Raw genomic sequence first — 25,680 nt, forward strand, 5'->3', positions numbered from 1 at the left:
GACTGGGATTTCCTGTTCGCGATGGTGGTGTGATCAGTGCGACCCACTTACTCCATGTAGCATCAGTTGCATGATGCGCAGAGGAGATCTTCCCTTTAAACGCCAGCCCAGCACTGGTAGCTGGGCTGCCAGGAAGAGCTGTGTCTCCGTACCAATCTCTCACGAAGCAGCTCGAGCCCCTTTATAAGCTGCCAGTATCTCTTTTTCAGTTGGAGTATAGCGGGTCTCAGATCTTCTGTATCTCCAAATCCAAAACCCAAGGGGTCAACCTCAAGTGCCCCCTGGTGCTTTCTCCCAGAGATTCCAGGTAGGGCCATTGTTCTTGGCTGTGGTGTAGAGCACATTTTTTGCATCTTGCCCTGCCCAGACTGGCCCAATTGCTACTGCATGAACTGTGTCCTGTTTAAATTGCTCCGAGACTTGTTGCTGCTCAGGGCCCCGTGTGAAATCCCTTGCCGGAGAGGACTTACAGTCAGGCTGTGGTTTGGAATGTGCATTCCCCAAAAACCCACAACACCTAAGAAAGCCTGTGTTTCTTACTAGTTGGTGGAGACATAGCTGGTATTTTGTTGGTCGCATCCATTGGGATTTGATGACATCTCTCTTGCCATTTTATTCCTAAAATCTGGATTTCCTGTGCAGATCCCTTGGCTTACCTTTGTTTACAGCAAAACCGGTTTTCAGAAGGATTTGAACTATTGTCTTCCCTTTCTCAAAAAAAATTTCTGCTGTATTGCCCCCCATGGTGATATCATCAACACATTGCAGGTCTTCCAGAGCTTCATCCAGTTCTAGTGCAGCCTGGATCAGTCCATGGCAAATGGTAGGGCTGTGTTTCCAAGCCGGGGCAGTTGATTCCAGGTGTACTGGACACCCCTCCAAGTGAAAGCAAACTGTGGCCTGCACTCTGCTGCCAAAGGGGCTGAGAAAACGCATTAGCAACATCAGTGGTGGCATACCACTTGGCTGCTTTTGACTCCAGCTCATATTGAAGTTCTAGCATGTCCGGTATGGCAGTGCTCAGCAGCAGCGTGACTTCATTCTGGCCACGATAGTCTACTGTTAGTCTCCACTCTCCATTAGACTTCTGCACTGGCCATATGGTGCTGATAAAGGGTGAGCAGGCCCTGCTGATCACTCCCTACTCTCCAGTTGATGAATCAGCATATGGATGGGAACCGGGGAGTCTCAGCTGGTGTGATATTGCTACTGGTAAACCGTTGTTCTAGTGATCAGCCCTTACTGTTCTTCAACCTTCAGCAATCCCACAACAGAAGGGTCCTCTAAGAGACCAATCAAGGTAGACAGCTGCTTAATTTCCTCCAACTCGAGGCTGCTACACCAAAAGCCCACCAGGACCCTTCTGGGTCCTTGAAATACCGTCTCCTGAGATAGTCTGTGCCAAAGATGCACGGAGCCTCTGGGCCAGTCACAGCGGGGTGCTTTTGCTACTCATTCCCAGTCAAGCTTATTTCAGCCTCCCATACAGTTAGCTGTTGGGATCCCCCTGCCACTCCAGAAATACACATGGGTTCTGCCCCTTCACAGCTTGATGGCATTAGGGTACACTGTGCACTAGTGTCTGCTAAAGCCTCATACTGCTGTGGGTCTGATGTGCCAGGCCATCACATCCACACAGTCTAGTAAATCCGGTTGTCCCTCTCTTTCATCTGGCTGGAGGCAGGCTCCTCTAGTCCTGGTCATAAGATTCTCCACCTCTTGTAAAAATGGATAGGAATTTCTTTCTGTAGGATCCGGAATAAGATCAGATTTTCCACTCTGTCTGGGAAACTGGCCACTGGAGACTGGGGCAGCAACCTTCCTGGAAGAACCTCCATTTGTGATTGTTTTTCCTTGTGATTCACATGCCCCGTGCCTCTAGGGTCAAGGTGGACTTTCCATCCCACTTCCTCATGTCTTTTCTGTGGTCCCACAGGTAAAACCACAAGGTACCCTGTAGTGTGTGCCTTCTATATCCTCTCTTTTGAGCAAAAGGAATCACTGTTAATAGCTGAGATGCAGATCTGTAGAGATGGGGGGTAGGATCTATCCTCGACAAGTTGCTGGATCAGTTTTTTCACAGCCAAGATGAGAGAGGAAGAGAGACTGTCTTCATATTCCCAGAGTTGGTGAGCCACTTCATCCACCATTGGTGCTGCTTGGTCTCTCCAGCTCATTACTGCCAATGAGTTGGCATACGATTATGGTGCGCTCCTTACAAATTTACACCATGTGGGTTGTATGCATTGGATTTCATTTGGATTCTGAAGGTAACTGCATGTGGTTTGGGTTGTAATAACTAATCTCTAGCATGGCTAATTCCCTCAAGTACTGGATACCTCTCTCTATTGTGGTCCAGTTTCCTGGGCAACATGTAACACTTTCCTCAAAGGGAAACCTTTCCTTCCCACTTGACTGAGTTGCCTGTAGAGGGTGAGGGCTTGAGTCCCTATTCCGATCACCTTGTCAGTACTCCCTTCCCTAGAAAATGATCCCAGTTGCTTGGCTTCCCCGCCCCCCACCCCCTCTAACTGCAGACTATTAGCCCCATTATCCCAGCATTGGAGCAGCCAGGTGATAATGTGCTCACATGGACAATGGCCAAAATCTTTTCACATATCCTGCAGCTCACTCAGGGATAGGGATCGAGTGGTTACCTCTTGTGCTAACTCTTCCTGCTGTTCCTGTGATGACCCTGCTTCGTCTTCCTTTACTAAACAAGCTGCCTTTTGTGTCCGTTTCTTCTTGTGTATAGGGGCAACTGATACCAGCATGGGTTGGTCCTCTGTGTCACCCATCGCCAGGGTCTGAGTAGCCTCAGTGCCCATTGTGGGAGTCAGAGTAGTTGCCTAACCTTAAACAAGATCTGAACCACATTCAGCATTCCTAGCAACAGGACCAGGACCAGGAATAGACATTCCAAGGATATTAAAACTTTCAAAGTTCTCAAATGCTTCTGTAATTAGCCTGGAAGAGAAGAGGAAGATATGGGAAGATGTATTCCCCATAGGTTGGCTCTCTCTGAGGAGAAAAGGCAAAAGGTGTAATTATTAATACTTCCCAATAGATGGTTCCCGAAGTACAGAGGTGATGGCAGTGCTGAGTACACAGACCAGACTAGTTTCACGACCAGCCATTCTATTGTATCACAAGCCAGTATTACAAAGCACAACAAAACAAAAACCTTAGCCCAGGCCCCAAAGGCAATAAATACCAAAAGAGCAAACATATGGTGCAAGTAAGGTGTTACACAGCATAACCCTGAGAGCAAAAATATTGACAATGTGACCAGTGACTATGAAACCAATACCATGAATGGTTATAACCAATTTGTTTTAACACACTCTGATCAGATCTGTCATTATCTCAACCCTTCAAGCCTCACACTGGGCACCAGAAAGGGCTGTTGTGGTTTGACCCCAGCCAGCAACAAAGTACTCTGCAGCTACTTGCTCACTTCTCTCCAACCTACCAGGAATCAAAAAAGGGAAAACCCATGGACTGAGATAAGAACAGTTTAAGAATTGAAATAAAGTTAAAACCAAAATAAAAATAAATAAAATGTAATGAAGAGGAGAAGGAGAGGAATAAAATCCAAGGGAATAAATCAAGTGATACACAACCCAGTTGCTCACTGCCAACTGACTGACACCCAGCCAGTCCCCGAGCAGCGACCAGTGGCTCCTGGTGAAATACCCCCAGTTTATATACTGAGCGTGATGTTCTGTGGTATGGAATATCCCTTTGGCTACTTTGGGTCAACTATCCTGGCTATGCTCCCTCCCAGCTGCTTTAGGCTAATTCTAAAACCAATTTTAATCAATGTAGATGTAATTTACCATGTATATGCCTCTAACATTCCCTTGTCAGTTGTACCCTTTATTACAATCAAAGAAGTGCTTCACCATAGTTCCTTATTTTTGCACACATCACTATTTTTAAATAATATGGTTATCCTCTAAATATGTATTACAAATACAATTCTTGCAGAAAACAAATCCACTCGCATCTCTAAGATCTAACCTGTGAAAATACTAAGTTTAACCTTGCTTAAGTTTTCAGGTCTTGAAGTTCTTGCTTGTAATTATTGCAAAACACTATGGTGTTCAAGAAGGAAGATGAGGAGAATCATTCTGTTTATACATTGAAAGAGAGTCAGAAGATGATCTATTGAGAACAGAGGCAAGAGAGCCAGCAAAAGTACAAATCCCTTTACAAGTATGGCTGACAGCATCGGATACAGTTAGCAGCTCAGGAAATAAAGCTTTGGCTAGGAAACAAAAATAAAAGGCTTGGAAATTGTTTGGAAAAGTAGGTTATCGGGGACTGAAGCTAAATTTTTTGAAAATTCAGAATGGAAACAAGTTAATACACTTCCGGTAGAGACAAATTGGGCACCAACATTTATTTAGGGTGGCAAGAAATGAACTAAAGGGGAGTGAGGATGAAATACTAACGAAGGAATCAAGAATGCTTTCAACAAGATCCAGCCAAACAGCCAAACCCCAAGAGAGAACATATGATAAACATCAATATATGCAGCAGGGAGGAAGGAATCATGCAGGGGAAGGAAAGATAGGTTGGGAAAGTTACTTTTGTCAGATTTCTATGCAATAAATTTGCAAGAATCTTTGCAGAGACAGATGAAGTCTGAGGGGAGGAGAAGTTTTGAGATGTTACCTGTAGATCACCGTCTGACCACCAAATTAGAAATGTTGTTATTAAATAAATAGAAATGTGAGAAAACAATGTGACATTGGAAAAGTGTTGCCTGTGGTTGCTATAGAACCACACAGTAGTTTATTATTTGAATAATTTCATTTTCAGTTTCCCTGAAAATATTAGCACATTTAACCTCCAAATTACCAAATACTTACAGAAAGAGATGGAAGTTGTAAAAGAGAACTTGAATTGAAAATGACCTTGCTGTCTTCTGCATAGAGATATGACATGATCCTAGGACAAATCTACAATTTCCCAAATACAGCTGCTGCTTCGTGTCGTAATTTCCACCATTTTTTGCCTGCATTAAAATCAAAGTTAAAGTCAGCTTGAAGATAGAAGCACTGTATCTATCTCTCATCTCAAATTTATGCAATATTCTTAGAAAGGAAATTCCCAAACCCTGATCTATCTACTTCAGATTTTGCTGTTTCTTCTGCCCCTCAGGAAAGCAGTCTGACTGCCACGTCCTGTGGGACAACAAGGAGGTAGGACTAGGGCTTATTTTCATAGATATAATTCCTTCTTATCAAAAACTGGCAACGTGATGTCTTTCTTCTATCATTTCTGTCATCATCTGAGAGTATTTCACAAGGGCATTAAAGTAAGTACTGTTTCCCAAGTCTCTAGCAATATTGGCAAAAGTCATACTAGCAATTAGTAAAATGTTAAAGTTACATTCAATTCACCAATTTTAATGTAAAAAATTAATAATTGGTAAAAATTAAGAATAAAATCCTAATTTTAAATACATATTCATATTTTTATCATGTTGGAATGATGTTCAGATTTTATGTATTCTGAGGTGTAAAGTTTTTGGCTGTTGTATCAAAGTGAGCATGTGAATTCTAACACAGAAGATGACAATGGGAAAAGAATGGGCCAAATTTATCGCTTCTTATATCTTCACAAGCCTATGAGATGCACAGAGGGTTAGTGCAGTTCCCCGCAACCAAAAAGATCTGCTTGCAGTATTGGAGCCAGCTAGAGCTGGTTTTGTAGGTGGAGGCTTAGATTTGATCAGCTGTCAAAAGCAACGAGTAGAAAGTACTGCAACTAAAATAACGTCACATGCGTTATTTCACGAGTCCCTATACATCATTGAAGGAGGGCAAAATGGCTTCCTTTCTCTTTAGGCTAGATTTCAAACAGCAAAACCAAGAAATTTCCCCACAAATGCCCTCTCTACCTTATTTGGTTTTACTTGGATGAACTACCTATGTGATGCAGAAAGTGAAAATTATTTTACTTTCTTTTTATGAAACAAGTTTGATTTAAAGTCAATCATCGTTGTGATACAGAATTTTAGTTAAGTTAAAAGTAGAAGTTTAGTTAAGACAGGAAAAGCATTCCCCTAAATATTAGCAGAAAAGCTAAGTGTTTCAGTATCAGGCACCATTACTGAAAAGAAATTTACGGAAATTAAATGGGATAGTTTTCTCAAGTGCCCTTGCATTAATTTTTCTTACCTTGTCTATCATGAAATGTCATGTCATCCTTTTCACTACCGCTTCACCACCACAGAACAGAGGTGCATGGGATGCAGAGGAAGAGATTCTTACATTTGCTTTGGGTGGTTAGTTTCTAACAAAACAGTTTCTAATGGAAAACATTTAACAAGAATTTCATAGAGAAACATCTCATGTCCAAGATGACCTGTGACCAGAGCTCACTGTGGTGTTTAGATCCAGGATCTAAACCTTTCTTCCCACCCAGTTCAGCGCAGAAATCTGAACATGCGCATCTCACATGCAAACTCTAACCAGCAGGAGATCTGTATACAGCAGGGGAAAACAAAAGAGAAGAAGAAAAAAAAAGTATCTCTGTGTATTGCAGCCTCTCTCTACTCAGCATATCATGCCAGCATGTCTAAAAGCAAAATTCATAAAAGCCAAGCTTTCTTAATGAGGTAGACATGCTCATAAGCATATTAAACAACAGTAAGTCCAGCCTTTTGATCACAGGTGACCACAAAGTGCATGCCAATAAAATTCCCCTTTTATAGTGTGTAATAGTATGCCATTCTTTAAACTTTTCAAAGGTTTTTCAGAAGTTGGCAGCCAGAAACAAAACCAGAGGAAAAGCAGTGTGCTTTTTTAACCACGAACATCCCACTGTACCTTGCTAGGCATGTACTTAAAACCAGAGCTGATTCTTTTGTCAGACACAGGCAGCGCATGGCACGCAGAAACACATTCCACATATTTCATTAGTGTCAAGGGTCTAACAGCAAAATTTTCCAAACAATTGATCTGACTTGCAGGCATGCACATGTAAGGACAGCTTGATCACTCCAAGTGTGCTACTACAAAGGTGGCCTGAGATTATATCTTCAGACATTGCTGAAAACAGCAGATAAACGGTACTAGAGCTATAGCACAAGACTGAATTTGAATGCACAGGCTATGCCACCCAGAGCCACTTATATAAACCACAGGAAGTATTTCCCACAAACTACTTTTCAAAGCATACCTGTGTCCCAGGATCAAACAAACAAATAAAAGAAACAAAACAAGTCATGGTGGGCACTGGAGAAAGCATGAAGTGCTACTAGGGAGCTGTTTAAACAGAAATGAAATTTTGTGTGATTCACACAAAATTTCAAGAATGGAAGATCCCAATAATTGAATGTTACAGAGGTGTAAGGGACACAGCTTTCACGGACATTTCTTCCAGCTTCCGGTGTCTTCTCTTCCAGAGAAGCTACCGATGTTTTATGCCAAGAAAAAGCAGGCTTTTTGTTTCACTGAAAGAAGTGGTAGGTGAAATGGAGTGAGAAACAGCTATTTCCAGTTCCAGCACCAAGAGTACCAGTGCAATCCTACTGTCCCTTGCCCATATTCTCAGAGAAAGACCCTTGATCACAGCCATTTACAGCTTTAGTGTGGGGAGGTGACAACAAGCAAAGAAATCCAGGACATCTGAGGAGCAAAGAGTAGGTTACAGAGAAGCTAGAGAAATTTTTGAGCTGATCTTTTACTGTGAAGCAGTAATAACATTTCCACATCTCCAAGTGATTGTGCTTCTCTGCATAACAAGTGGTACAATAAAGAACAGGCAGCCAGCATGTGTCAGAGCAGAGAAATGCCTCCAGAGTTCCTGTTCACATATAGGAGATGAGGAAAAGCTTGGGTTGCACACACTAGATCCAGGAATTTAAGTTGATGCTTGTTCATGAAACAATTTGAATAATGCTTCTTTTGACATGTAGATTGCTTCTTGAAAAAGAGCTGCCATATCCTTTTTTCCCTTCTTTTCACACCACTAGAACTGGAAGAGCAATTTCATATCTGATTTTCTATTGAATTCTTTTCTTAGTTTAGTTACAGCAGGCAAAAAGATAAAGCACTGAATTATCCAACTCCTCATTGCTTATCATTTTTTCATAAGGAAAAGCTTGTTTGTCAAGCTACCTCAGTCCATTGCTTTTCTGAAGAAATGCTATCTTCTTTTAGGCTCTTTTCTTCCTCTTGTTTCTTTCTCTTAGCGTGAACAAGAGCCTGACAACAAATGTGCAGGCAAACAAGCATTTTCACAACTATATAGTAGGAAAATAGCACATTTCTCTATAAGAATATATTGAAAAATGCTATTTACAGATATACAGAATGATATGATTAATAAAAGACAACATACGTGACTTTTCAAATTTCTTTAGTAATAATGATGGGTGCTCTGTTGCTGGTTTTTGGGTTTGTTTTTGTTTTTTTCACATGAACACATGCCTCCCAAAAGCTACAAGTTTAACGTATGTCCATAAGTCACAATCAGGAGCTGAACTACTGCCCTTTGTCATCTCTAGGTGTGGAGGGTTGACCTTGGCTGACACCAGGTGCCCACCAAATTGCTCTATCACTCCCTTCCTCAGCAGAAAAGGGGGGAAGAAATAAGGTGGGAAAAAAACCCCACGAAACACCCCACCTTTATAAGTCAAGATAAAAACAGTTTAATGAAGCAACAGCAAAAGTTGCACGCACAGAAGCAAAGGAAAACAAAAGATGTTATTCCCCACTTCCCACCAGCAGGCGATGCGCAGCCACTTCCCGGGAAGCCAGGATTCAGTACACATAGTGGTTGTTCCAGGAGACAAACATCATAAATAACGAACGCCCCCTTCCTCCTCTCTCTTGGCTTTTATTGCTGAGCAGACGTCATATGGTATGGAATATCCCTTTGGTCACTTTGGGTCAGCTGTCCTGGCTGTGTCCCCCCACAAGGTCCTGCCCACCCCCAGCCCACTGGTGGCAGGGGGGGATGCTGGAGAGACAGCCCTGGTGCTGTGCGAGCGCTGCCCAGCAGCAGCCAAAACACGGGTGTGTTATCACCACCTCTCTGGGTACCGGTACAAGCACAGCACGGCGAGGGCTGCTGTGGGGCTCAGCCAGACCCAACACATTAGGGAAGAATCACTACCTGAAAGAAAGAAACAACAACAAAAAAAAATTGACAAGACAACGATTCTTAGTAAGTTGATATCCTTCTAGCTATTTCAGCAAGTTATCTGGAGAGACAAAGACCTGTTTGCATTAAATATAACATTTTGTGCAAACTACTGGAAAGAAACTTATGTTAGAAGTCTGTATGCATTGTATGATGTCCAACCTATAGAAACAGAAGGGAAAGTAAAAAAAAAGCACCTTATAAACAATCAAGAAGTTCAAGGCTGCATTTTTGAAACATCCGATGGAAAACACTGTTAGATTGCTTAAGAATCTGGCTAGTCTATAAATTTTTAAGGTTTTTTTCCTTATATTATTTGCAACTATAAAATGAAAAGCTGTAGATGAGGGTTTTTGCAAGAAACTAGATGAGTTGCTGAAGTTTTAATGGCCTTAGGCTCAATTAGATTCTTTGGAAAATTCTTGGGTTTATATGGTTGTTTCACACTAGCTAATCAAACTACCTGTTATCAAGGTTTAGCTAGTCACTACATATTTTTGTGCAGCTCGGGCAGCTGTGGCAGTTGTTGAAAATAGGCCAACTTCCTTTGCTTGAAAAGTCTGAAATAATAAAACCAAATTCTACCAAGTATAAGCCTCAATGTCAAGCTGTGAATTTATACTTGTGTAAAGTGAAAACAATTAGGAGCACTACTTGAACTGCCTAGGGCAATAGAGGAAGGGAAAAAAAAATACCTAAAGCAAATAAGAAAATCCTATCAAACTCCATAAGGAAGAGACTAAAATTATTTTAGATTGTTCTTCTTACCTATGGACAAGAGTCTGTCACCATCAAGAGGCTTTCTGCACCAGAAAGCCTGTGTAGTTTTCCAGTCACAGCTGCAGGGAGCTCCTGCCATTCTGCCCCATTCCCCTATGCCTGTGGACATCCCCCTGCCCCAGCAGTCTGGCACACAGGCTTTTGCCACATATCAGAGCCACGGGCAGGACATGAGGCAGAATTTGGTATCCTCAATGCCAGCAGTGCATGCTGTTTGGCCAGCCAAGCCGAACAGGTAGCCACAGAGCTCTCAGTGCAGAATTTATGGGAATAAATAGCAGGGTCTCTCCACTGCTCAGGAGGCGAGTTTTGACAACAGGCAGAGGAACGTGGTATCTTCAGAAGTGCTGCCTTTGGCTGGTCACAAGTGGACAGGTGCAGGGATTGACAGAGCAAATACATATATTTTATTGCCGTGAGGCTTTAGAGAGGAAGAAGAAATTACCAAGTTTCTTACATTCTTCAGTGTTATAATACATTTTTGTCCGCTCTCAGCTATCAGTTCATTATTTCTGCTCCAGTGCTACCTGCCATGTTATTCAAGTACCATGCAGTACATTTGTGCTAGGTAGTTTCCTTCCTTTCTGCTATTCATATTTCCTAAGGAGAGAGTGCAATTCTTACAAGAAGTGGCATTTAATTTACAGCCCTGCCATGGGCTCCCTGTGTGACCAGAGACAAGCCACTTAACCTTTCAGTGCTTTGGTTTCCCCTTCTCTAAAAAGGGAAAACCAGCAATGCATTTCTTACCTTTTATTCATTTTGTCTGTTTAGACTGTATACTCTTTTAAGGTGGAGGTTATCTGCACTGTTAGAGAACTGCAGTATTTATCAGTATAAAGATACCAGTTGCTCATGTAAAACAGTTCAGGTTTTTTATTTTCATAGATGAAGCTCATCACTACCTGAGCAAGTGCAAAATGTTCAAAGGCTTTTTTTAAAAAGCAAGTAAATTGCTCCACACTGCCTGTGCTTACAGATACTCTGCTGTCAGCCTCTAACAGTGGCATTTAAGCAGCGCCGTGCCTGGATTCCTGATTTCTGACAGCTGAGAATCTGAGAAGGGATTAGGGACTGCCTTGTCTCCGAGTTCCCCTGCTTTCTTGCTTGGCACATTGTTAATGTGGTTTTAATGAAGACTTGCCACTGTTATATTTGTGCTTGATGCAGTGGTGGTAATATGCAGAGTAGCCATAAGAAACACATTATTCCTTGTTTCAGCCCAGAATGTGTGACAATTTGGGAGCTTAAACAGTTAAACTGTTAGTGCTTTAATCCAGCCAGTTACTTCTGTATTACAAAGAAAGAGAAAGAAAAAAGCTCGTGTACGGGCTTGCTAAGATTCCTGACTCCCCATTAACACGTCCCTATGTTCATGCACAGACCTCCCACCTTCAGCAAGAAACTTGTCACACTTTTTTTTTTTTTTTTAGGATGGGGGGAATGGATGCATTATTCCATATTGAAACAGCATGGAAAATGGTAGAATTGCTTGATAACCTTGTGGCCATGGAAAAGCATTTGTCTTTTATACTAGAAACCATGCAGTTGTATCTACGGGCTCAAGATGCCACAGATAGTGTAGGTTTGTTCTCCCCTGTGAGCCCCTACCCCTCGAAGATAGCACAGGACAACTGTATCTGGCCTTGAAACCCATTTTGCAGAGTTCAGCAAAGCTGATTCACACTTCCTGGTAAATTCATACTAAGATCTTGGGGAAAAGGGGGACAGAAAGTGAGTGTGAGGGGCTGTGATGAAGAAATATATCTCGTTCAATTACCAGTATTCTTGAATTATTAATGGGCTTTCTAACAAAGGCTATAACATGGATGACAGGAGCATTGGCAATTAGGTATGTCACCATGATGAGAAAATACTTTTTGCCCTATTCTTAAGACAGCTGGGACTTTTTTACAGTTGAACTTTAAAAAAAGATGTCAGCCTGTACTGAACTCTTTTCCGGATTTAGGTTGTTGGGTTTTTTTTCTTCAGATCACACTCTGACTTATTCAAATTTACTAGTACAATCTCGATTTTGCACCCAAGATTATGACTTACATTTGCAGAAATAGCAAGGTTCCAAATCATATTTTAGATTTAACTCAATACCGTATATTGCTGATGGCCCTGGTTTCTAGGAAGTTAGGAGGCTGAAGGTTCATGACTCCATTCAGCAACAGAAGGCTGCCTTTGAACTGCAGGCAGGAGAAATCTTAAGAATTTCAAATCCCAGCTATATTTTTAATCAGCCAAGAGTGTTGTGTTTTTCCTTTAATTCTCTCCTCTGTCAGCTGTTACTGAGTAGCTTCTTTTGGAACCAAGCAGACCTGATTAAGTGGCAGAGGTAGAGCAGAAATTCTTGTGACATTCACTTGTATTCACAAAACCCAGAGGCTTAAAGCTGGGTTTAATTCACACTTAAAAGATTTTAAATTTTATTCGTACTGGTTTATAAGTGAAAGTGGGTTTGTATCAAGTTTGTTGTGACTCACATTTTTCAATGTAAAGCATTCATAACAAAATGTGATTTGAAACCAGCCGGACTGCAAAAAACTAAACAAAACTGCTTTAATATTAAAAAAATTCATTGAAATAAATTGTGAAAATATTTACTTGTATTTTACATAGAGGCGCCTGGTTAGATGACCTATTCAAAATTTTACCTTCTTCTTTGTTCAAAGAGCAATGATGTCACTACCATAGGAAATAGTTCAGATTTTTTTTGGATCAAAAATCATCAATATTAATAAGCATTATGGTTTGATATAGTAATAATAGTTTTACAGTTTTACATGCAAGCAGATGTTCATTATTTGCTACAAGACTGAAAAAAAAAGAAAATTTTTTGTAGGGTGAGATCACACACACATTCACACATGAAATATTTTCATTAAAATAAAACAACTGTTAGTGTTGGAGATGATGTAATCCTGAAATCCTGCCTCTTCAAGGCATCCTGGAAGCTGGGAACTCCCTCCTTAAGACAGAATGGATCCTTCTCTATTAGCAGGGAAAATTCGTGAGCCTGCAGCTTTCTTCTCAATGCAAAAAGCGGTGTTAATGCTACGTTACTTGATGCGTAAGTCCCAAACTAGTCCTGTGGTCCATAATCACCAGAACCACAACCTAAGCCATTTGCTATCAAAACAAAACAAGGAAAATAACAAACAGAAGGCAAAGACATGTTAAACTGTTAATTTCTAAATATTTCATTGTAACCACCAATTTTCAGAGAAGAACTGTCAAGGCTAGAAGCAGCAGAGAAAAGCTGTTCATTTAGTAAAATACTATTGATGGTAAAATGCAATTATCACAAAAGCAAACTTTACTAAGGGGATAACTGTGAGTCTGTTAGAGTAAAAGGTCTCTTTAGATTTTTAATCCGACAGGCTGAGAGTTCTCTGGAGAAAACAATTCTTAATAAAACCACAGAGGCAGGAGGTTCTTTTCAGCCTTGTTCTCCACTGTGCCTCTCATAACAAGCTTATAGAACAAATTACACTTACTTGTTTGCAGAAGTGAGTGCATGTGGAAGGTGAACAAAAGCCTTGCTCAGATTTCATTGGCAAACCAATGTAATCAGATTTTAGAAAATAAATCATTCTTGAATCACAGGCTGAACTACTAATCTGGATTCCAATTCTTCTTCCGACCTTTGAAAACTGTGATAACTCTTTAAATTCACTTTTAAAAATGAAGTAAAAGTAGCCAAGAGGAGTAATAAAAAACAAGTTTCATTTTGTGACCAGCTTTCTAACCCCGAGCATAGAGCTAGGATACAACTAGATATAGGAGATAACAGAAGTACCATCTCTTTAAGACCAACCACGCACATAGAGTTTCTGTCTATATTTTCCTCTTACAGTAATTTTCTCAGAAGTGTCTTTGATACCGTAAAGAAATGTATTGCTACATTTTAAAAGGGAAACACAGTCTTCAGTTTCGACATTTTTATTCAAACACGGCCATCTCCATCTTTGCCATACTGCTTACAACGCTAGAGTGCTTTATTTGCTTTATATTACTCAGTTGCCAAAAATATACTATATGCAAAATCTGGACTTTGAAAAAGATATCCTGGTGTGGGACTGGTGTACAAACATTCCTGGTCAGGGTCCTTTTATTTCCCTGTCCTCTGCATGGATACGGAGCTCTACTGAAAACAATGGGGAAACTCACACAAATGTCAAGGAGCAGAGCTGTGGATTGCAAAAGAACAAAAAATAAGGCAGATAAAAGTTAAAGATGCTTATCTGTTTTCAGCTTACTAAAAAGAATCCAAACACACCCCTTTTGGACTAGCAGAAGGTTTGGAATAACCAGAAGCAACCTGTACTGTCACTGTACACTCCACCTTCCCGCAGGAGTAATTCGCTGTAAATCCCTGCTATGCATGGCAAAGTCCAGTCAGCTTTTTGAAGGTCCAAAAGGTCTTTTGAGAAAGACTTGAGATTGTTTCATCAGTTTAGTCTGTTCATTCAGGAACAGGCAGTTTGATGCTCTGAACATCCACATTCATTTCTTGCTTTCCCAGTCCACAAGGCCCAGAAGTGCTTTGAACCAAGAAATCAGTGATGTTGCCTGTGCAGCTCATTTAAAGACCAGCCTGCTCTTGGTAAGTGACCTCAGTTCAGCAACAAATGTTTGATTAGTAAATCTGATGACATTGCTTCACATTTCTGACTTGATTCTGCTGCCTCTTTTCAGGCAAAGCTCCCACTGAAGTTAAACTGAGTTACGCTCTGCTGAAGGTGGTTGCTCTTAATTTAACAGTTGTTCCTTTATCTATGGATTACTAGTTGTTTGTGGCATCTTAATCATAATTTCTGATATGATTAAGGACTCACCATTTTCTAAGTTTTATAGCCATAACACCGTATAGATTTTTAAGCAAACCCCATTGATTTCAGTAGGAAGCTCTACCTTTAAAAGAAGAAGAAAAGAAAAAAAAGAGACAAAAAGAAAAAAAATAATAAAATAATCAATAGCATATTACGGCCCTCTAAGGGGAAAACAGCGCAGGAGAAATAATTTGAAGATGTTTCAGGCATTACAAAGGGATTTTGTTTCAAAACATGAGGAAATAAGACTACTGCATTGTCTGAACTTTCTTATTGATTTCCAGGCACAAACAATGTATAAAGAACAAATATACAATGTTCATATCTGTCTGAGGGAAAGATAACAAAATCTGCTGAAGTTATGGTGCTAACCATGTCCAGTGCACAACTATAACAACAGCTGTATGGTGGTGAGCTTTTCAAGGGCAGAGACTGACTGTAGTTTCCTCCAGATCGGTTATTTCACAGCTAAACTTGGACAGAGAAAAAATATCTTCCTTCTAACCCATTGGCATGGTATAACCCCAGCCGGCAACCCAGCCTCCCACAGCCGCTGGCTCACTCCCCCTCACCCAGAGGGATGGAGAGGAGAATCGGAAAGGGATGTAAAACTCGAGGGTTGAGATAAGAGCAATTTAATAGGTAAAGCAAAAGCTGCACATGCGAGCAAAGCAGAACAAGGGACTCATTCCCCACTTCCCACAGGCAGGCAGGTGTCCAGCCATCCCCAGGAGAGCAGGGATCCAGCACGCATAATGGTTACCTGGGAAGGCAAACACCATAATGTCGGAAGTTCACCCCTTCCTCCTTCTCCTTCTTGTCCCAGCTTATATACTGAGCATGACATCCCATGGTATGGAATATCCCTTTGGCCAGTTCAGGTCAGCTGTCCTGGCTGTGTCCCCTCCCAGTTTCCCATGCCTGCCCCCCCCCCAGCCCTCTCCCTGGCAGGGCCTGAGAACCTGAGAAGTCCTTGACTCAGTATGAACATCACCCAGCACCAACCAACCCCACCCGTGTGCCATCAGCATTGCTCTCACACCACACCCAAAACACAGCCCTGCTCCAGCTACTGAGAAGAAAGTTAACTCCATCCCAGCCAAAACCAGGACAACCATAGTCACTGGGATTTTAAATTTTGGTGTGTTTTTGCCTTTTTTCTTTTAAAATAAAATTAAAATTCTATTAGAGCACAAAATTTAGGTCTAGAATGCAAGTTTTTACCAAAATAGGAAAAAATAATAACATAGACAAAGGAGAAAAGAAAAAACAAGTACTTCAATGAAAAAAAAAAAAAAAAAAGTGAAAAATCCTTGCGTGCTCTTCCTGCAATTCCATCTCTTGTTGGTCCTGTGAGGGCATTGTAGTGAGGAGCTAAAAGACTCCAGCAGACTGGTTCTCTTCTCCAACAGCATCTCTGAACCTCTCTCAAAGCTGAACAAAACTTTATGGTGCATTAGCCTGTCAAATAAAATCTCTAATATAAACTCTTCAATTCGTTGTCCGTGTGGTGTTTAGCTCCACTACAAAATAACTGTCCTCATTGGGCTCTTCTTCACGTTAGTGCAGGTAATTTATTGTGATCACTAGCGCTGTAAAACTATCGGAGCCAAATGGATGATCGCTATCTATCCCACCTAGGAATAGTAGACTCATATCTAACCAAGTGCGGAGAACAAGGAAAGGCAGCCTGGTCCACCTGCAGCCAGCCGTGCACGCTGTATCAAATAGCAGTTAGACTGATTAGCAAGCCCCTATTAATACTTTCTTCCGTTTGCTGCTATTTCCACTCTAACAAAGACTCCAAGGGGGGTGCACTAGACACGCAAGTCCTGCTTCGCAGTCTACGGCCTGAATAAGCACATTTAATCCCTTGCGTACAGACTGAGCTCAAGGCTGTCAAATTAGAGCTGCATCTCTAAGTTTGAAAATTCCAGTTGTTAGTGTCTGAAATGAAGAATTTAGGTCTCTAGATGGGACTATAATAGGCATGCTTTCGGTATATTGACATAGGTAGGTAGGTGTGTAACACGCTAAGCAGCAGGGTACATGTTACCTCTGACAATGTCAAACAGGATTAGTCTCTTCACTTCCCTTTCTTTATTTGTGCTTAGATAGAAGATATTTGATCATCCTTCCTTAGGAAGATCAAATTCCCATTCAAATTACAGCAAGAGAGGACAGATGTATTCCTTTCATGTCCTGGTGTGGTAGTAGCAGTCAGAACTTTGGAGGAAAAGATTTTTGTCCTTGAAGAGTTTTCTAAGGAACTTGTATCTTTGCTCCCCCCACCTCACCCCTGCAATCAACTGCAAAAAAAAACCCCAAAACCAAACAACAACAACAAAAACCCTTAAAATTGTGTAAATTGCAGAAAGGAAATAAAAAACCCCAACAAACAAAAATAAAGCTATTAGACGTTTGGCAGATTTGGGTTGGGTTTTGTTTGGTTTTTTTTTTTTTTTTTCTTTTAATTCATGTTGGGTTTGCCAACAAGTCAAGAAATAACTTTTTTTTTAATCCAAAAATGTAGTGAAACAAGAAATGAATCTAAATTAATAACTGATTGCTCAAAATGAGAGCTCTGTGCAATCCATTCCACCCTATGAAAATACTTGAGCACCCCTGTGCGTCCCTGTGATGATTTCTCTCTCTGTCCCAAGACAGCGAATCACTGCATTCAGTGTGGCACTTTCTCCCCCTTCTAACCAGCCGCTGTGACTCTCCTACCTGCCCAGCAAGGGCACACACACACACACCACCCCCCACCTCCCCCACACATTTCCATGGGGCAGCTTTCCTAAGAAAACATACAACACCCAAAATGGAAGAGAAATTACTTTTCTAGCACAATGGTGATGAAGCTACCTTTACAGACTTTCTTCAAATGCTATATGCTGACTATTCAAGGAGAAAAATAAAAATGATTGAGATGTTATTTTGTCTCAAAGCGAGGCTGAAAATGCAGTAACATCTCCAATAAAAGTCTCAAGGGGATTTTCAGCTTGCAGTTCTAGCACATATTCATGATCAATGAATAATCCATGGATTCCAAGGTCTGTACAAATTCATGCACATGCTATCTCAGACTGCTCAAAAAAATAAAGAAGCTGTCACAATCTGTTAGCTTACAGATGAGCTTTTGAATGAGCTTTTAATGACAGATATACACAACAGATTATAATCGTTCCAAAAATGAAGGTTAGTCAGATAAGTAAAGGGAATTCACACAATACACATTTTAAGACTCTTGCATCAGTTTTGCATTTATCTGAGAGACTCAAAGGGCTCCAACAGAGCAATTATGTCAATCCAGAAACATAGCACATTTCAGAACAATACTGTTCTAGGAAAAAACACATGTAAATATTCAGAACATTCCTCACACCACAAGAACCCAATTCAGAATTGAAACCAAAGCTGTCTCTCAAATACATTGCACCCAGAGACTGGCCCTTCCTGCTGCTCTGCGAGCAGCTGAAGACCAATTATCATGTGTGATCCTAGGGAAAGAGGAAACCTTTTTTTTGGTTTTGTTATTCAAACCAGAATTCCTCTGGAACTGTGGTTGTAAAGTGACCCCTTGAATTTCTTTAAATTTCAAATGCACCTCCTTCATTGAGTAGTTGTGTTTAGTATTTAATAAGAGGAAAAAAAGGTGATTCCAGTTTTAAAAATATTCCTGGTATAGGTGGTGGATTTCAAAGCACTCTACTTATTTCTGCTGTTATCTCAGAGTGTGAATGTCACAGAATAATTCTGCTGTTCTTTTTCCATGTTGTTTCTTGAGTTAAAAAGCCCTGACCACTATACATGCAATTCTTCTGCTTTCAGGTTTACATAATTTATACAGGTTTGTCTGCCGCCTTCATACCCAGCTGTTTACTTCTGAAATATTAAAGTAATATAAGCAACTTTTAGGCATACTTTATACTTAAAACGGTATCATACGACACACAAAGTCCTTCTGTTGTCAAAAAATTACAAATCATGGGCCAGCTTTTTTTCTTATTTCGGTTTGGGTCTAAGCTAAAGTACCCTGGCATATATTCTGTTGTATTGCTTGCATTTGAATATCACAGAGAAGCATTAATAAATGTCTCTGTAATCATACAATATGATCTAACTGAAAGAAAGATCATATAAGCTATTGTCAGAAGCAAAGGACTGGTTAGTGAGGCACGATAAAACAAACAAAAGAGACAGCAAATGAATCAGAAGAATTACCCCATCATATAGTGCCTGTCACTGAACTAAGGTTACACAGCAACAACAAAACTATCTTCAAATAATCCACCTAGGTAACATCATTGATTCCTCAGTTCAAAAAGATGCTGCTCTTTGGGGACTAGATATAAATGCTGGTGTTCAGAGCATCAAAACTGTTTGCTTCAGAAAAGAGCACTCAGGTGGATGAAACAATTCTGACCTTCCCAAAAGACCTTTTGGCCTGTTAAGAAGCTGGATGGTATTTGCTTGGGCAGCACAGGATCTGCAGAGTAGGCTCCCTTGGGGCTGAAACAGTGGAAGCTTTTGACCGTGGCTGTGGGGCTGGCCACCTGGGTGCATGGAGGATAAGGCAGCTCTGCAGTGGAGGAAGCGACTTGGCACCGAAGGCAGACAAGGCAACAAAGAGGTGTCTGCAACAAGAAAAAGAGAATACATAAAAATAAGTCACACTTCCAAGGGAGCGCTGGCATCCCTCTTGCTCTTTCTGGCTTCTGGATGTTTTAAAGAGGGTCTGGCAGAAGCATGCTAGATGTGGGGTTTACTCTCCTCTACATGATTTGATAGATTTTCCTAGAATGCAAATAGCCATAAATAACAAGCGGAGCTTACCGTTCTTGGGCTTCACATGATAATCCCTCCAACTCTTTTGAAAGACAGCATAGTGCTGCACAAGTTGATCACCCGAGTAGATCTTTTTGCTGTTTCTTATAGGAGAGGGAGGAGTCCGTGTCAGTTTGTTTCTCTGGAGTTCAAAATAACTCAGAAGAGAAAGTCAAAAGCAGGTGCTGACTTATACAACAGCCTGTTCCTTGCCTTTTTTGCTGGTTATTTGTTTTATAATTTATGCCTGTGTACCTGTTAACTAGGAAAAAATACAACCAAGTATTACAAAGTTGGTGAAGAACTGAGCCCTAAATAAACAATACATCTATAGTCAAAGTCTAAAAAAGAAGCGCCTCAACAATTTAAACATCAGTATGTATCAATAACTTGTAACAGATGGAAACAGATGACTTTCCATACAGAGACTCCTATAGTAAGAATCATATTAATTTTTAATGGCTTCATTCCCCTTCCCTGGGTGTACGCATTGTCGTGCACATACACAGTGTAGCTAGGTGGTATAAACATTTTAAGGTATGAAGGGCATTTATTTTTATTCTGCACTGGTACTGAGATGGAATAAACATCTCATAGACAAATGACAATTATTTTTATGATGAAAGGGAGAAGGGGCAGAAAAAAATAAAGTTAACTATTTTTCTTCAGAAGGAAAGAAGTTTCCACCTGGGGCAACCATGTTCCCTGGCACAAAAGAACAATGAGTATTAATATTATTCTGAAATAGCATCCAGACCTTATTATGGCATAGCTTCATTTTCTAATAGGAAAGGATTGCACTCTGAGTCTGCAAAGCTGCACATGAAATTAGCTTATTATTTTAAAACAAGTTTTAAAAGAAATGAAGAATATTGCACATTTTCAAATGTTAGCTATGTCTTAAAAGAGAGAGACTACATAGAACTACCTTTGGGTACAGTTGCTGTGGTAAGGCTAATTTCTCACAATCACATAGGAACATGCAAACCCCTGGGGATACCAATTCTATTATATTTTATTGTTCCTGAGTTCAGTGAAATTCTTTAAAGAGACCAATTTACCAATCAAGTTAACAGTGATTCTGAAAATGTAGTAGTCTGTATTCTTTGTTAAGCATACATTTGCTGACTAAACAAATGAATCTTGTTTATTTCGATAATAGCTATGATGCTATATTTGTCTGCAAGTCTATTGCATGATTTGCTGCCACAAAGAAATAAGAGTTTTGGCAATGAACAAGATCCAGCTGCAGAATGGAGCCTTAATTTCACAGAACCCACCTGATCACACCCATAAAATGGTTATATTCTGCTGTTCTTTATTAACAATGCTGAACATTTAAGTCCATTAAGATGCATTTCATTACCTCTGCCAAATGCAAATGACTTTCAACCTTTTCAGAGCAGTAAGATTTATCATACAGTTTGAAGAGTGATTGTACCTTCTTTCTTATACAAACAGGATTTGTTTTCATGAGTACATTCCCAGCAATTTAGTAGCTATAATTCAGTGGGCTTGATATACTTCTGTAAATATTTGTGAAGTAATTTGAGTAACAGCCCCGGCACATCTACTTTGATTTACTGAAAGATACTTGCAGGAGTGCTGCCACGAATCACATCGTAGTTAACATTGTTAACCAGTGAAGCGATTATACAGTTAAAATATCATACAGTGCAGAGAGTAACTCAGTCTATATCTCCTGTTACGAATAAGGATGTTGGATGTTGTTTTATGATAGGATGTGGGATAAGAGTTATGGCAAGAGGTAATTTTTATGAGCATATTTTCATCCCCACTCTTCAAAGATTATACATGACAGAAAAAAGGTTATAATGTTAATAAACTTAGTGCAAACATATGAATGTACACTAGCATATGTAGATCAGAAAGGAAATTAAAGTTCCAATCCAACTTCAGAATGCATATAAAGGTAAAGTAGGACTTTAGCCTTAGAGGGTTTTTTCTCCATTTGAGTGGAAAATAGTCTGTGCTATTAAGGCATCAAAACGTCCCTCAAATCACAACGACATAATACAATCACTTCCTCTTCTATTCATCACCTTCTGTTCCTTGCACCTACCACCACCCTGATATTATGGCAAACACAATGGTACAGTCACTGCTTCTTCCATCCATCACTCTGTTCCTTGACCCTCCCTTCATTACAGCAAATTAAGAACAACTCTAGTAAGTACAGCTGATAGGGGAAGCCCATATGCAGTAGGACCACCCCACTACACCAGTAATTACTGTATAGAGATGAAGACAAAATGGCTCCTCAGGTCCAAGCACTGATGAAGATGTCCCCCAGTCACTGGCAGGACTGCAGAGTAGCAAATTAATCCAAAGTAATACAACAATAAAGTATAAAAATAGATTATGGCATTGATCCCATGGTTCAGTGTTTATTTTTTCCACTTCCAGGTGCCCCAAATTATCCCAAGCCTTTAATAACAGTCCCCCCAAAAGGAAATTCTTTTGACATAGAAATATTGCCCAGAACTAGAGTGCCTAAGTACACAACTTTCCAAACCACACGTTTTTATTTATGTCAGCCTCCGATCTGAACATAGGTGAAGATTCTGCAAGCAGGCAGGCTTTTAAAATGCGCAAGGTTGTGCCTATATCAGAAAAGGCTCCTTCTGACTTAAAAGCCTCTCTGCTTGGATGTGAAACAGTAATCTGAAGATACTTGGAGGTATTTCTACGCAACAGCCTACAGAAGCTTAGTCCATTTGTTTTCCTTGCACCCTAAAAGAAATATGCTTTCCAAGCCTGGAGGACAGGCTGTGTAATGTCATCCCTATAACTCTGAAACGCTGCTCTAAGGTTCAAGCATGGGAATTATTTGAAGCTAATTGGAAGAAGGAAAGATGCATTGGGTAATAAAATGAACTTAGAGCAATATATGAGCACCAGGAAGACTGTAATTACTCAGCACTGCTTTGAGAAAAATCTCTGCCTTCATTTTAAAATACCAACTTTCTAGAATTGTTGTGGCAAAATTACCCCTGAAAATAAATCTGATTACCCACTTATAATATATTTCCATATTAGGAAGTCTGTAGACTTCTAAGGCATAAAAATTTAACATATAAGAGTTAGATACATTAAGAGTTAGTCAGAAATTATTTCCCTAAATGACTCCCAGCCTCAGACTACCATCCCCAAGGGAAAGACCTTTACCTTATCCTTTTCACAGTAATGAGGTCTCTGGGACAAAAGCCTATTGCTTCCTTGGGGACACAAATGGCAGCATAGACCTGTCTGGTTTTCAGGAGGGTCCAGGAGTGCCAGGCCATCCCCAAAAAAGTGAGGTCACTCCTTTTTCAGAGCTTTCACACTCACTGCCAGATCCTTCACCCTTGGTAGCTTTCTGGAAAGACAGGTAGTTACACAGGCCCGGAGCAGCGATAAATTGGGCCATGGTTAGGGGCAGAGAAGGACCTCACAAACCAGCTCCAGAGCCTTCCTTGTGCTCTGTCTTTGGGCTGCAGATAAACCCATCACTTGGCAGGAAAATATCAAAAGTCCACCAGAACTCACTGGAAGGAAACAACTTCTCCTTCCACTGATAGAAAAGATCTCATGTACTGCTACAATTTGATTTCCAGAGAGGTGAAGGCCCTACTGGTGTGACTTGAGTCACCAGCAGCCAGTCACTCTGCCTCTGTAAAGGTCAGTCACTACGGCTTTCTGCAAACCCAACAGCCACATCCACCAATATGATTTGAAACAGAGACTTCAAGACGTGCTTCTGATAAGCTCCAGCCAGAACATGAACATCTTTTAACTTCTGCCACTTGTGCAGTTCTGTAAATCTATATTGTTCCTTTAATTTTTTTTTAACAAATTCTGAAAATGCATGGGTAGCATTACTGCATTCTCTCACATAACCAGGCAGATTGCTTTTCAAAAGTACAGTGATTGTCAGGACAGAATAAATATGTGGTACAGAGTTATGTGTTGGTATAAGGCAAATTTGGTTAGGAAAATTGTTATTTGTTGAGGGTACAAAAACCTGTGAACTCTATCTTTGGAGAGGTGGTGAACAACACAATGATTTTTACATGCATGTAGAATCATTTAGCTCAAACACCTTCACAATTTTTAGAAGTAAACCCCACATAACCCTCTCTGCAAAGCATTCCTTTACTGGAGCAGAACACAGTAATTACCAGGTGTCCTGTGTCTGTGGCCAGTTACAGGAATAGAAATTTTGGCTAAATCTACTAAGGAAAATTAGTAGAGAATTCTACACAAGAGCTTTAATTGCCTGTCCAGCCACCTTCCTTTATGGCCTGGCTTTAACCTTAACCTTAACATGAGAGTCTTTCCTAGAGTTAGTATATACCTTGCTTTCATTTTTTCTAATGACAGATGCTTCTTTGTTGCTGTGCTTATTTTCCATACTTTATATATGAAGCATAAAATACAGAGCAGGTTAAACAAGAAAATAAGAAATACTCATTTTTACAACGTAATGTCTAAAGCTTTGGCCAATCCTTTTATTTTGTAAGATTCCATAACAAAATGAATTTGAGTGAAAGAATTTCAAACACTTCATTTTGCTGAAAAGAAAAATCTTACTTGCAATTTCAAAGTAGACACAGATAACATATAATGGATTTTGCCCCAGGTGCTACTTGAGGGACTACTATTCTGACTATTCAGACTATTCTGGTTTTGTAACCCTATCTGTCCATAATTTATAAATGTGTATAGTATTATTTATAATAAAATAGCCTATGGCCACTCAATATATTTAAGCACAATTTCAACTTGAATCCTATATGCACTAGACATCTAAAAAAAAAAAAAAAAAAAAGAAGGAAACAGAATGAAAATTACAAGTTCAACATCACTTCACAAGGTTTCCTAAGTCATGTAATTACATCAGAGAACACTGAGCTAAAGCTACAGTAGCTTTTATTAATTCTGTCATAGAAACACTTGACTCAAGTGGGTCCTCTACCCTGCAATCCCTTCCTACATGCTTATTATTCAAGTTCAATAACTAATTTTGCTAGAATAGTACAGGGGCTTTCAGATATCTGCTTAAAGTTGTTACACTTTTGCAGAGTAGACATCCTGTTATTATTATTTTTTGAACAAAACTCACGGACATGATCAAAGGGAAAGTTTTATACTATGCCTGCAAGGCAGATTTAAGGGTTGACTCCAGATTGATGTAATTCCCTGCAAACTCACCAACCTTTATAAAAAGGAACAGTTAAGTTTAAGTTCAGCAAAGACTTTAATTTCTACCTCACACACAATCTGAATGCAAAAAGTGCATTAGTGAAACAGTATTTTACATCGTATGGTCTTCAAAATCTGAATATAATATTTAAAAGGTACTGGTTAACCTTAGCTATAGCTTTTAAGTCTCAGCAACAGAACTGGCCAATAGGTATCAGTGCATGCTGCCAGATGGAGATTTTTACATTTTTGCATAAAAACAGTGGAAAGATGCAAAGTTTTCCATGCAAACTCTTCCACATACTGGCTCCTGCATAGACATGAATGTAAAAGGTTATGAAAATACAGTGCTGGAATCCCTTAATGGAGGTCTGAGTTATTTTGCAGACTTGCAATATGCCAGGAGTACAAAGTTTCACCCTCATAAAAATGGAGCATTTCCATTCTTCCCTTCTTGAGGACATTGAGGACATGAGGACATTTGGCTGGATTATGATCACAGTATATGAGTTGAAGTTCTGCATGCTGAAAAAACCCTAAGAATCCAAAGTAAGGTTTTGCATCTTGAAGTCTTGTACATGCATTTATTAGTATGTTAAATTATCTCTTTTTATAATCATCATAGCACTGGTCCTAAGTCTCTGGGGGGGGATGGGGGGGGGGGGGGAAGCTCTTATTTGTGAATTATATATATGCCATAATATCCCTTTTCCCTCATTCCGTAATATCAAATCACCAAAATACAAACAAGTGACATACAGTATTTTATGTATATCATGTCAGATGAATGGATTAGAATCATCCTTATATTACAGCTTTAATTCTCCTGGCACACTAAACTCAGAAGCAGAACTACCTAAAC

This window comes from Falco cherrug, chromosome 2 (genome assembly GCF_023634085.1).
Source record: "Falco cherrug isolate bFalChe1 chromosome 2, bFalChe1.pri, whole genome shotgun sequence".
NCBI lineage: Eukaryota > Metazoa > Chordata > Aves > Falconiformes > Falconidae > Falco > Falco cherrug.